The following is an 11,213-nucleotide window of genomic DNA, read 5'->3' as shown; positions in this document are numbered from 1 at the left end:
GTCTCACCAGAGCAGAGTAGAGGGGCAGAATCACCTCACTCCACCTGCTGGCCACACTTCTTTGATGCAGCCCAGGACATGTTTGGCCTTCTGGGCTGCAAGCGCACATTGCTGGCTCATGTTGAGCTCTCCTCAGGGCTACTCTCAATCCATTTGCTGCCTAGCCTGTATTTGTGCTTGGGATTGCCCCGGCCCACATGCAGGACCTTGCACTTGGCCTCATTGAACGTTGTAAGGTTGGCAGAGGCCCACCTCTCCAGCCTGTCCAGGTCCCTCTGGGTGCCATCTCTTCCTTCCCATGTGTTGACCGCTCCACACAGCTTGGGGTCATCAGCAAACTTGCTGAGGGTGCAACTCAATCCCAACATCTATGTAACCCACAACGATGTTAAATTGTACCAGTCCCAGTACCACCCCCTGAGGAACACCGCTCGTCACAGCTCACCCCTTGGACATTGAGCCATTGACCACAACTCTTTGAGTGTGGCCATCCCCCCAGGGCTCCCCCCACCCTCCCCACAGCCCAGCACCCCATTGTGACCCCTGCCCCAGTGATGCCCCAGTCAGGCCGGTCTCCAGCTCCCCACAGCCCTGCCCTGCCCAGCCATGGGCCCCCAGAGCTGGGCCCAACTCAACTTCAACCTGTCCTCATCCCCCTTCCCATCGCCATCCCCACGGAGGTGCCCCGTGCCTGGGTCTGGGGCTTCCCTGGTGCACCCCTCCACCCCTGGCTGCCTGCCCCTGGCTGCCAGGCCCTGCCCTGATGGGGCCATGGGGAGCTCCTGCCACCATCCCAGCCCCCATGGTGACCTGGCACCTTGCACGAAATTGTATTCAGGGAGTATTAGCAGTAAAAAGGCCTACGCATAGGGCTGTTTATCAAGGCACAGAATGTCCGAAAGAAATGTTACAGTCTCATAATGAATATATTAGTATCGTTTCAAAGAGCAGGTGAAATTTAAGTACAAGGGAGGTAATATAGACTGGTTAGTACTAGCGCATTGATACTCAGGACATTATTTCTTTTTTTCATGGTTTTGGTACTGAGATGCTTGTAAGTATGATAAAGTCAAATAACTTTCCACCTGATTTCTCTGTGGGAAGATAAGAATAATGATACTTTAGCTATTGTTCAAATCTGCTTTGCAGATATTCCGTTGTTTGTTTTTTTTCTGTGGTCTCTGGACAAAGAACTGAGATCCACTATTTCATACGCATGCATGATACATCTCAGACAAAATCTGCTGAAACAGTTTCCATAACTATCATGCTTTACAACACACAGGCTGAATTATTATTGAAATACCTCTATATTGTCCCAGTTGCATGGCAGGTTCAAGCTGGGTGAAATTCAGTGAATAAGACTGTTCATCTTCATTCTTCAGTGTCTGCTCACAGTTTTCATTTCTGGAAATAAACCAGGCAAGAGTTCTGGCTTATTCACTACACGTTATTTGATTTTAAAGCTTACTTTGACAGTACGAATGCTTTATATGATCACACAGTAATGTTGGGTTTGGATACTAGAGTGTGACTCACAGTGCATAAGATACATAGTGTTACACAGAACAGCAAAATGTTGTTACCAATTTTTAAGTCTTGTAAACATCATTATGGATAAATAATTTACGAGGTTACTTAACTGTTTATCATTTCCTTGGTACCCTTTACTTGAAACAGGTTATTCTTAAGCCCAAGTGCCTGTACCATTTTCTCAGCTTCACTAGTCAGCTCCAATCAGGACTCTTAACTAAACGATAAAAAAATTTATTAAAACTGATATAGGACCTGATTTAATCTTTTCCCACGCAGAAGCCACATGGACTCGAGTTGAAACTGAATATGTTTCTATCTGCCTGGAAACATGTATCCCTCCCAGAATGTAGCCATACAATTGAGCAAAACACATCTGAAAACACTAATACGTGTATGTCCAGTCTTCACAAGGTGGCAGAACCAATGTTTTTCATATGTTTGGAAATGATAGCACATATGCTGAGAATTGTCACAGAATATTTTTGCTGCTGAGTCAGTTTTATAGGGAAGTTACAAAATTTTCCATTTACAACATTTTTTTTTTCTTTGTATTTTACCATGGTGACAAAAGCCATCATTTTAGTCTAACTATAGCCAAGATTTCTTTGTCAGAATGTGAATCTGTAGTTTCATACCTTATTATATTTATAAACAATGATTTCTGCAGCACATTTATCGCTCCAGAAGGAAGTATTTCCTAGGGAATGTTTGGTCGCTATCAGAAGAAACAAATAAAGGTAAATAGGTAGGAAAATAGTTATTTTAAATATAAATAATAACATAAATACATAAATATCCTCAAAAATTCTAGTTGTTTCCATAACTGAATACAGTTCAGTTTTGCAAGCTTGCAAATTATTTGTGTCATAGTATATGCAGAACATTTTACTTAAGCAAAGATTTTCTTGATTTCAGCACAATTTCATATAGATAAGATAAATACTCTTTAAACTGCTTTCTTAGCTGTTTCTAATAAAATTCTCCATTTCTCCTATTCTAGAATATTAATATTTATTAACAGAAAAAAAAAATCAGAGCTAACTGTGGTTATGTGCTCACAGGGAAAAAAAGAGATACCAGGATAACTTCTAACTTTAGTTGTAGTCTACATCAGGAAACACTTACAGAAAGCCTGATTGCAACCTTATGCTGTTTAATATTAGATAATCTATTCTCTTTCTTAGTTGTATCTTGTTGACTTTTACCAACCACAATTTGTTTGTGTATTTAGTTATGTTAGTATGGCAATTGACACGATAGTTATATTAGGAGAACTATAAAATACATACATGCATAAATATTGAGTAAGAAAGATAATATTTGCATAGGTAGTTAACATTTTGTATTGTACACTCTTACATTGTTGCCAAAAAAATAAATTCATAGTTTTGGGCAAGCTTTTCTAAGATATGCTACCTCTCCCAAAGATCTTGCTTCTTTCATGCATCTAGCAAGGCTTTGAGAAGTACTTGAACAGGAAAGCTAATCAACAAAATGCAAAATTGTTCAGTGTCTTCAAACACTTAAAATATTATACTTCAGTAAAGTAGCAGCAAGCTATCACCACTTTGGTTCTGTACATTATCCACTTTCCTCAACTGAAGAGGAGTACTTTAAGATGACAAACTACATCAGTTCTGTTGCAGCTGCTGGCACTAGCTGACAGTGATTCCTTTGTAGCGTAAAATATCAGCATAATCATAATCTCTGCTTTTTAGCCTCAGTTAGAAGTTAAAAGGTTCCTATCAATGTTCTTTCTGACTTCGGTTAAATCTAATCTTCATCTGGCAAAGAAAATATTTTTAGTTTAATCAAACATACCCCTGATGAAACATTACATGCTAGTAAATTATACTAGTGCAAATTAACTATGTGCTCAGCCTTACATAAAAAAAAAAGTAATCATGTATCTCCTTGATTTCATCTAGATATATTGCACAATTCACAGAGAACTAAGGGGAGGCATTAAGTGACTGGGAGAGGATTGGAAGGAAGTAATTTTCTATCCTCACGGAGAAATCTAGGGCTCTGCTGGAAGGCACTCAGGCCAGGCACCTTTGGCAGTTCTACCTTCCCTGCCAGAAAGGATTTACAGTTGGCTGAGTCTCCCCACAGCTGCCCAGGGACAGCCGAAACAGGAAATGCAGTAAAAGCTAATACCAATGCAGGTGTTCTCACTCATCAGGAAAATCAGACATCTACAGGATTATAATCTGCTGAAAGCAGTTTTTCCCGTTTATCTACCCTTGTGCTTGCTAATTAAATCTTGTTGAGCCATTTCCACATACTGCTTAGAATTTCGAGCTTTGGAAGATAATCTTTTAGATAAGATAAAGTAAGGTGAATGTGCTCTGAAAGAGGTATCATATCTTTAATGTGGAAATGGTGTAACTTGGCCTTGGAGGCCACAAGCCACTTGTGCACATATATGTTCTAACTATATGTGGTATTGAAACTGGAAAAATTAATAACTAAGGGCTAGCAGGTCAAATAACAATTTCATTTAGATTTATAAAACAGAACTCATGAATTATTATCCAGATGTCAGATCCTGGTGCACATAAAGAACAGTTTAAAGCCAAAAGCACATGGTTGATTTTAAATAACCTGATGTCATGTGTCTCCTCTTAGTATTTAACATTTGCTAAAGCCAATAAGGAAGAGCAAACTCATGTTAAAGATAAAGTGTTTTTCTTATTTCATGAGTGCTTTTTTGAATATGGAAGTATATTAATATCAGGATTATGAATCTTTTTGAATTATCTCTGCCTTATATACTTGTATATTCTCATTTTATTTATACACACAACCTTCAGGAATGGTAATCAGCCAGTACTAGGTTTCATCTCCTATTTGAGTGAATATCAGCTTGCCATCTAATTTATCTTTTTATATAAATTAAAATACTTTGTACCCAGACTATAAAATTAATTTTAACTAAAATATATCCCTGGTCATACGCAGGGGAAAATATATACCTGGTCATATGCAGCGGATACAATGTGGGATTTTTTTCTGCGTTGTATAGATAATTTGGTCACAAAATACATAACAGAGCACTGCACTTATTTGTGAATAAAGACAAGGCTAAACCCACACATAATTTAAACTAACAAGTTACATCTTCAGATTGACCTCAATGGATTCGAATCAGCCACAAATATAGAAAAAATGTAATCCCATTGCGTAGAAAATATGTGCATAAAAATAATCAATGGAAAAAGAAATGATCTGTCTTTTAAATCTGTTCTTTAAGTCATGGGACTGTTGACAACCAGATCACTCAAGTTCAGGGCTGCCAACAGATATATTTAGCCAAAGGGAAATAGTGGAATTTTTACCACTTACCTTCATCAACAGTAATTCTTACTTCCAGCTGAATGAAAGCAAGTACTAACAATTTAACAGAAAGTGACATTGATTGTTTTTCTTAAGAAATAGGTTATTATATCCAGTGTTCTGAGAGCAGAATTGGCTTTTCTAAATGCCAAGTACATTAGACAAAATTAAAACTTACTTGGAATGTTTTATGTTTTGCTTATTTGAGAAGTCAAATAATGATTTCCACTTCACTTGATGCCATCATCCCTTCGCAATACTGTCTACAGTTCAATTTGTCTAGTTTAACTTAAAAAGATAAATACTTGCATAGTTTTGATTTTTAATCAATAAAGCATTCCTGTTGTCACTAAATCTTTTCATTGTGGTGAATTAAATTGTTACAATACATCACATAATGCATCAAAATATCAGACAGGTAAAATGGTAAATTTTTGTTTTTAAAACTTCTTGTATTTTTCTTTCTTAGCAACTTTCTGCCTTTAATTTCTCCCTTGGAGGGTGGCCAGAGAGGAGAAAAAGAAACAATTGAGCAGGAAGATGCAAAAGAAGTTGTATATTGATTTTTTTTTTTTTTGTGTGTCTTCAGAGACATATCACCAGCCAAATTCTATAACATTTTTTTTATACAGAACCTTTGATTTTTGTAGATAAAAGCTGTAGATGTAAAGATATGATTACAAATCTCCTTTAACATTTCCATACGAATTTTTGTAATTAATTGATTTCAATGTTTTTCAAGACTATATTACCTTGAAAATTTCAACTATAACATAAACTTCTAACAGTAGATGAATTCGTACTTGGCTAAGGCAATCAGTCAAAGTGACGCTGATCCTAGCCAAACTCTGAGAAGTGAAAAGCAGATCACCTGTGCAGGTATTAGGCAGGCCTTAATTCTCAGTCCCTGTTTGTAGAACAGTAGAACTTATCAGGCACTAAAAGATTTAAGGCTTATCACTGTGACAGCCTGATGGTAGCTACCACCCATGAAAAAAAAATAATTTATCAGTAATCTAAGTATGCTTGAGTTACTAAATGAGTTTATTGATGGTTTCTGTTTCTAATTCTGATATCGGAATTTGCCCGTATATTTCTTCTTATTGCAAATCTATAGTTTTAAAACATGTTTTGATTTACAACAACACAGTTTTTACTGATTATTAAAGATGAGTCTTCATAGCTAAATTATGAGGGGTGGAGAACAGAACTCCTTTGTGTTAGAAAGTGATCTCTCTCAACTCCAACACTGATTTCCTTTAGGCAAGAAATGAAATGGAGATTTAGCAAACAAGAAATGGAAACATCTCACCAAAGAATATTTTCTGAGTGGATGCTTGCACTGCAAAACAAAATGATTTATTAGGCTAGAAATAAAGGTCCTGCTGTAAGGGTGAAGGAATCCTTACTTACAGATATTTTCATACGTAAGTTTGATTGGTTTGCTTTAGTTTCTCGCTGCACACACACTTTCCATATGTTATTCCCATCTTCACTTAACTATCTCAAATATTAGAAAGAGAGATTAAGTTACTAATATTTTAGATTTTTGAAAATGATCCTTGTAGCTGCTCGCATTATCTGTTTGAATTGCAATAATGAGCAAAGTTTCCACAGAACAGTTTTTATTCTGTTTCTTCCTTTCTTTCCTGTCCTTTTTTTCTTGTTTTTGTTGCCAGCCATCAACTTGGGTCAAGTTAAACAGTACAGAATGTATTTCTTTGGCTTATTTGTGATAGGATCTTGCATATTAGGAAAGTTCATCCTTTCATTTCTGCTGGGCATTCCTGTGCTTAAGTATGATGGAAAGCCACTGAAGATAGACAGAAAGAATTAGATTAAGCAGAATACATTAGTGAGAGGATACTCTGAAGCAGTACAAGGTTGTGCTGAGCAGTTTGCTAGTGAAAAAGATTAAGAAGTTAAAATGTAAAAGAAAGTATTAAATGAGAGAGCAAATATTTTTAATGTATACACATCAGTCTTTAGTGCTACTCTAGAAATGGCCAAGACACATAAGTCCCTGACAAGCCCAGAATGCAGGTAATAAGCAGTGTCCTTTTTCATTTCAGTAAAAAAGTCATGTAACAACATGGCCAAAGTTCTAGTCTCATTAATATGGAAAACAAAGTTTAAACTGGACTCAGGATTCCCATTGACAGGTTCCTATTGAACCTAACCATTCAAAATAAAATCCAATCAACTCAGTAGTAATCTTTAATAAATTCCTGTGAAACGGATCTTCTTCTCAGGCTAATTCACAGCAGCCACTTTCATATGTGTTAACTTTAGGGCTCTCAAGGGTATGGTTAGAATGGCTTATTTTACCAAGGGGGTCTTCATTACTGAGAGGTTATGTGGAAGAGTTTTTTAAAAAAGTTGTACTACAAGAAGTGTGGGTTATCTTAGATGCAAGACATTTGCGACAATCTTGACCCTCAGCTGCATCATGCTCTCTTTATGGGTATTGATCTGTTCAGACCATTGCTGACAGGTAAACTTTGAAATGTTAATCGAGATGGCTGTAAGACTACATGGAAAAATTGTGCATAGTGCTTTTAATAAAACGGTATTTCTAAACAATAATAAAGATTCATGTCTTTAGATGAATGTCAACTCTCTTTTACAACCACTTCTAGTACATGGTATGGTGTAGTACTTTGAGCTTATTTGTAACATACGAGTACATCCACAAATGCTGTTTCTGCTGTCATAACTGAAAAGTAATTTGCACTGCAACTTTAATTCAAGACATTTGCCTGACACTCTTCACAGACCAATGCTTGCTTTTTTTTTTCATGCTCTTCAGTAATACTGTTGGAAGTAGTTTGTGTATGTCTTCGTGGTACTGTCTTATGTTGTATATAATAGTCTAGGTGATTAATAATGCTTGTTTTGAAGCTGTGATTATTTTTTACAACAATAGCAGGTAGGTTAAGAAACAGTAAAGTAAAAGCCTGCAAGAAAAGATTGCTGTGTTTCTCATTAGGCTGCTGAGAAATTACTTATTAATGAAAATTCATTATTGAATTCTCCAAAAGAAGTACATTTTTGACCATGCTTTAGTGGTGCCTTGAGTAAACAAAACTGCAGAAAGATAAAAGTATTCTATTGCTGTAGTTATTGTTTGTGTATGAAAAACAAACAAACAAACAAATATGTTGAACCCATCCAAAACCAAAAAAAACCCCAGACTTATGCTTGACTTTCTACATATGAATTTGATCTGGTTTATAGTTTTGATTTAATCCTGGGTAAGGACAACTGACCTGACCAAAGTCATCACAGGAGTGTGGAGCAAGGTCTTAAATACATTCATGCTTTTTATGGTCTCTTTAAATGTTGTTGACCTATAAGTAGTGCTAAGACATTAACTTTTAACATCTGTATGCAGTTGATGTTCATCTTCATTTTGGACTACAGGAAAAAATCAGGAACACATCTTCGTTTGGTTGTTATTTATAATCTGCTGATTTAAAGACCAAATTATGATAGCTTCTTTTCTGAAATAGATGCAGATGAAGTCCAGATATTCAGAAACCTAAACGAAAACATTCTTGCCAAATTTTGTTACTTAAATGCTGAAGATACAAGATGTTTCCATTATTGAGAATGGCAGCCCTACAGCCAGAGACACTGTTGCATGTAAAAGTGAATAAGCCATAACTTTTTAACTCAGTAACTGTATTTACAGTGATTAAAGTTTTTGTGGCAGTCACTGTTGCTGTTTGAATATTTAATACCTGCAGTAATGCTGTCCTAGAAAAAGAAATAACTACTTTTAGATCAAAAAGGAAAATCACAAGTTTTCATTTCCTGTGGAAAATTAGAAATAATCACTTTTTCAGAATGGAATAGGCGGCATTTATAATATAAATTTAAACATCTTCCCTGCTTTAACTATGGTCTGATAAAACACTAGTCACATTGCATTGCAATCCCCTGTATAAAGCAGAGGTATTCTTGTGGAAGATACTATTATTCTTAGGTTGTGGAAGATACTATTATTCTTAGGTTATAGGACAGGAAGAAGAAAAGGTTTTTTTCTAAAGCTGTGCTTATTAATAGCAGTCACATTCTAAAGATGCAAAGTAGCATCTCATCCTGAAGTCTTACCAAAGTGGTATTGGAAGATACACATACTTGTTGTACACTTCATTGCAGTATTTGTCAACCTTTTTTGAAAAAAAAAAAAAAAAAAGCATTTATTTTATGACAGATCTAAGGTAAACAAACAGATATCTGAGCATATGAATGATTCATCAAGAAATATGTTTTCCCTAAAAATGTGAGGCCTCATAATTTTTATTATAGTTTGTGACATTTTACATTTTTCATCAGAAATAAACATAGAGATTACTTGATTTCTTTTATAGGAAAGTGTTGATTAGTACTGATTCATTCTAAGTCAGAATTTTGTGTTTGATTGAAGGCGATGAAACAAAAAAGTCTCTCTCTTCTTTGCACCTACATATGCATGTCTTTCTAATCAGTGCGTTAGTGAACAAATCTAGAATTCCCAGCAGTATCACACCTGCGTGCAGTGAATGAAAAGTTTGGCAAAGCAGCCTCTCCATACACTCTGGTTACACTGAAGAGCAAGAAAAAACACATCTCTGAGTCAACCCTTTTTAGTTTTTCATATTGAAATATTAAGCTGGAAACAATATTTTTTCCTTCATGAAAAAGAAACCACTTAATTTATTCTTAATTTGATTCCATTTAAAAGTCCTCAAAAGTATGTTGCTGCTATTTCAATATTGCATTCTTTCAACAGTAAACTGTAGTCATAAATATAAATTATGAAGTTACATTAGTGTTTTCTCAATCAGATAGATCAGAAATTTTTAATAATGTTTTTATTGAAACTTCATTTGGAAACTGTTTTGCTGAGTTATTTATAAATTATTGAGAGAGGAAACATTTATGTAGGCATTCAGTAGAAAATAATATGAATATCACAAAAGGAGAACAATCATTGCATTTTTACTTCTGTTTCTCATCTTCAAATTGCTAGAGTGTTGTCCTCTTGCAAATTGCATAACTTCTTTTAAAAATAATCATCAACTGGTGAAGAGACACCTGGAATAAAATCAGGAACAGTTGAAATAACTGAGCTGGCTTTTCTTGATTTTTTAAATGTTTGCCTTTTTAAACATAAAACATTGAAATTCTGCTGCCAAGTGGTAATAACTTTCAGTGCAGAGGAATTGTGAAATTTAGATCCTATTTTATAACCCGCTGTGCTTAGATTTCTGGATATTGGGATGCAGTGGTAGTTCTGTCAAGCTGAGGCCTGTTGAAGTACACTATAATAAGCATAAGGTGTTATGTGTTAATTTTCACTAAAAAGTGCAATGAAGAACAGAGAGTGAAGCTTGTATTTCCAGTGAGTCTTTAAGAAAAAAAGTAATTTTATCAGAACTTCGCTATACATGCTGTGAAGTATGGAATAGCAAATGTAATGTGTAGTTTTTTCCTGTTTAACTTCTAGTAAGCAAAGAACTTCAATCAGCAGCACAGACCTGTACAAGATAAATTGTCTGCATTTATCTGCTGTAACTGTTTGCAGCTGTGAATCAATTTAACTTGCACAGATGAAGTCAGAATTGGGCTAACAAGCTGATCAAAGTATTACCTCCAGATAAACTTCTTCCTGTTCTGCTTTATCACTATGCTAGAATAAGAAGTTTTCTCAAGACATTGTTGTTTGATGTTGGTTATAAATTTTGCATTCTGTTTTATAGTTACTTAGGTAGGAGAGAGGTGTTAAATGTATGAGTGGTTTTATTCATGTAATCCTGTTATGACTGCATGTAACCTATTATTGCCTGCTTTGAAGGTTTTACAACAAATACCCTTGTTATGTGGTGATTGTTGTTCAGAAAATCACTAATTAAGTTTTTAGCTTAGTATTGTAAATGGGAAAAGTCAAATTAATGCTACTGAATTGAAAAGCTATAGAAACAAAAATTTATTATGATTGTTTGTTTAGTACATGTTAGACTTTACAAGAAAAGGGGGGGGCGGGGAGGGAGAGGGGAAATGTCCTTCTTTTGAATTTCTAATTTTAGAGAGCAATTCTGTAAAAGAATTACACTAATTGTATCTTCTTCCTAGTCTGTATTTCAAATAAACAGAATTGCGCTATGTTTTTCTCTGCTGATTAGTCTATATATAAGGCTTGGTAGTGTCTTATTTTTGGTGATTTTGATTACTGACTTATCATATCTTCACAGGCTTGCCTTTTTGTTGTGTAAGTTTAGGCTTTGCTGCTGCTACAGAGACAAGATGAAAAATGATATGACTTTTTTGCTCCTATCTTCTCCTCCTTATGC

Source organism: Charadrius vociferus, unplaced genomic scaffold, assembly GCF_000708025.1.
Source record: "Charadrius vociferus isolate BGI_N301 unplaced genomic scaffold, ASM70802v2 scaffold65, whole genome shotgun sequence".
NCBI lineage: Eukaryota > Metazoa > Chordata > Aves > Charadriiformes > Charadriidae > Charadrius > Charadrius vociferus.
This window is presented reverse-complemented; position numbering follows the sequence as displayed.